Source organism: Protopterus annectens, chromosome 2.part1, assembly GCF_019279795.1.
Source record: "Protopterus annectens isolate FY-2018-M chromosome 2.part1, PAN1.0, whole genome shotgun sequence".
Taxonomy (NCBI): domain Eukaryota; kingdom Metazoa; phylum Chordata; order Ceratodontiformes; family Protopteridae; genus Protopterus; species Protopterus annectens.
Genome location: NC_056729.1, coordinates 676,268,887 through 676,272,678, shown reverse-complemented (window position 1 = coordinate 676,272,678; position 3,792 = coordinate 676,268,887).

Sequence of the window (3,792 nt, the reverse complement as noted above, 5' to 3'; positions counted from 1 at the left end):
GACTCATAGCCACAAGGCCCTAGTGTGGCTGGGGCACAGCCACAATGCCCTAGTGTGGCTGGGGCATAGCCACAATGCCCTAGAGCGGCTGGGGCATAGCCACAATGCCCTAGTGCAGCTGAAGCACAGCCACAATGCCCTAGTGTGGCTGGAGCATAGCCACAATGCCCTAGAGCAGCTGGGGCATTGCCACAATGCCCTAGTGTGGCTGTAGCATAGCCACAATGCCCTACTGTGGCTGGGGCACAGCCACAATGGCCTAGTGTGGCTGGAGCACACAATGCCCTAGTGCAGCTACAGCACAGCCTCAATGCCCTAGTGTGGCTGCAGCACAGCCACAGTGCCCTAGTGTGGCTGGGGCAGACAATGTCCTAGTGCGGCCAGAGCACACACTGCCCTAGTGTGGCTGAATCATAGTCACAATGCCATCATATTACTTCAGTGACACATCCTAAAAGAAAAACATCTCATTAGTTACTAATAGAATCCAGATAATTTGCAAGTGCACTGATCTACTGAGGGAGCAGTGGCATATCAAGTAGCAATGTTGTTTCACAGCAAGTGTTTCTCTGTTTCAATTCATGGGTGGGGTGCCTTTTGTCTGCAGTCTCCACACAGATCCACACAGAAAATAGCCGGCACTATACACTGAACTACATTTTAAAAAGCTGGGCTACAGCATGACATCATGGATTAAACAGAAGCAGTCCTCTGATGCCTTCTAATAGCAATAACATTGAGAACATAGGCAGCAGAAGGTCATGGAAAGATATTCTTGAATGTAAAGCGTTAAGATGGCAGCTGAAATGTAATTCCACCAACAGTATTAGTTTAACTGAGATGATTTCTAAATCAAGTGTATTACATTTAAAAGCATTTAAAAGCTTCTTTTATATGTAAAACAGCTAACAAGAAAAGTTTTTTTATGTATGTATGCATACATACATTTTATTAATTTACTGTATTTCTAAATGGTTTTAAGCAATGTGGTTGGTCCCTGACATTTTTATGTGTTTTTTGAACATCCCTGTTATATTACTAATGTATGTAACATTCATTTTTATTTAATGGTCTTTATATTTATAAGTTTTCTCAGTCTGAAAGTAAAACTCTCAATCAAACTGCAGCAGGGCTAGCCACCCGGCAGTGTAAACCTTGGCTCTACATGATTGTTACTGTTGAAGTGACACCCTGACCACATGTGCAAAAATGGGAAAAAAGGAGTTGTGGATGGCTGGATTGATAAAGGCAAGAGATCTACTTATATTCACTCTTCCAATATTGCAGACCTGGATATTTTTACTCCCAGTGATACATTTATTACACCAGGGCTAGAGGAACAGATTACAAAGTGTGGCTATCAGCAACCCAGGGCTATCAGAGTGAACTACCAATGGGGATGGCCGTGACTGTGGTGCATTTATGTAAACATACACTGAAGGAAAGGCTCAAGGAATACATTGAGATGACTCCATTGGGTTTAGTGGGACATTTAATAAGCAACTTCGCATTTTTGAGACAAAACTAACAAAGTATTGAAAGTTACAGGTAGAAGTTAATTATATGAAGGAATGTATCCCAGTAAGCAGAGTTCTGAAAAGCTTGCACTATTGGAAGTACCTAATATGTATGACTGAAGGCTCCTCTCTACATAATGAACTTATTTCACTATTCAACTGCCAAGGTTGTGAATTAATGGAAATTTTAATCAAACTTTATTTAAGAGATATGGATAAGTTGCTTAATGAGATAAATATTTTAAACGTTTATACTGTCATTTTAGAAGTTAGAACTAAAAAAGAAAAGAAACTTCTGAGGAAGAGGATACCCCCCTCCCCATAAAATAGGCACCAACAAACATATGACGTAATTTTTAATGAGAACAGAGGGGGCCACAGGCAGGGATTGAACGATCATAGTAGTGAGGTTACTGATAAAGGGGTAGGTCAGTCATATAACAATAATGATGGGTTCCCTTTAGTTTATCCAGAACCAAGGTGACAGGAAAGAATAAAAAAATGAACAACAGCAGAGGAAATGGAAACAGAATTACAACTGGAGATGGAAGAACAACAACAGGAGGGGCTATTACAGGAGATAAATAACTCCAATGTTATACATAATGCAAACAAAGATTTCAAAATATTCAACTATAGTAAGATTGACATTGATCAGAAGTGATTACAATTATTTGAAAAAAAGGCTCACTTTTATTCCCTCCAGGAGGGCTAGTATTGGTGATGCTTTAACTGACTTAAAACTATATACACAAAAACTTAATTTGGATTCATTTTTTCACAACAAACTCAGGGAGCCACAAATATACATAACTTATGTACTAGACCAAGTATGCTCAACCTCACCCCCCCCCCGCAACATGTTATAGGATTATTTGAGAAGATACTGTATGTGAAGTTAATTGTGACAAACCAAAATGCTGCCCGCCCAGCTAGTTGGAATTTTGTAAATAATTTTATGTCATTGGTGAATATTGCTATGATTTATACAGAACTGTATGTTATGTACTGAGCTTCAAGAATGTAACCACAGCATACCCTGCTAGGACACAGAAGATTAACTTACAAAATTTCAAGAAAATAAGTTGAAATTAATTGCTTTATGATGTGCTATAAAAGTTTCAATGCAGCTAGAAGACAGGAAATCTAGAGCTAGAAGTTTTTTCTATTGTCTTGGAGAGAAATAATTACTAAGTTTAAAACGTACAGTGCTTAATTGTTTTAAGACTTCCAGTTCTGGGCAAACATCTGAGAGATATGTACTTTTAACACAGAGATGTTAGTTTCCGTTAGCCTGGAAACTGAAGGCAGGTGACAACGAGTGATGTCATCCAAGCTGACCCAGCAGTTATGTTTGATAGTAATTTAAGAAATTTTTAAGGGGCATAGCTAGTACACCTGTGCAAGGGGCATAGCTAGTACACCTGTGCAAGCCTTGCCCAGGAGTGTCTGTGTGTTTGTATATAAATCAGATCTCAAAGGGTCTGTGTGTCAGCTAATTTGACATGAAGCACTGGTTGGACAGAGGGGGTCCTGGAGGTCTTGGCTTGACCCATCAGCTAAGATCTTAACCCTACAGTTGTGCCAGTGGGGAGTCTTACTGGGGATCTGGAGAAAGAGGGAGAAACAAGCCCCCAAACTGACTGTGATCTCTGTGTGCTCTTAAGGGAAAGTGTATTTTACTGTGTATGTACTTGTCATCCTCCCACAGTGTACGTCCCTCACTGTTACCAGTGGTGAGGATTGAGGCTCCTTGTTTACAGGGCCAGTGCAGGGACATCAAATTAATATTAGAGAGACATTTAAGAGCAAAAGAATTTGTAGCTACAACCTTACTAAGTGTGACATGGATTTATTGAAACAAATAATAGGTGACAGGTCAGATAACAGAGGTGGAGTAGTTGTTATAAATGTTAATTATTATATTAATAAAATGTTTGATTTACTTTATACAGATACTTATGAGGAAGTTTCTATTAATCAAAGAAATGTTGCACATTGCAAAATTGATCTATTTTGCATGATTGTTTAGCGAAAGACCTTATCACACAAAAAAAATATGATTTTTTGATGGCAAAAGACCCAAAAACACCCACTATTTTGGAATCCCAAAAATATAAAAGAATTAATGGACCCTCCTCTTCATCCAGTTGTAGATGCTAAACATTCAAAGACATTCACTATAGCATAGTACATACAGACTTGTCAGCTTAAAGAGATGGGAGCAGGTGTAACGTATTTATATAAAGAGTCATGGGATTTCCTTAAAAGGGTG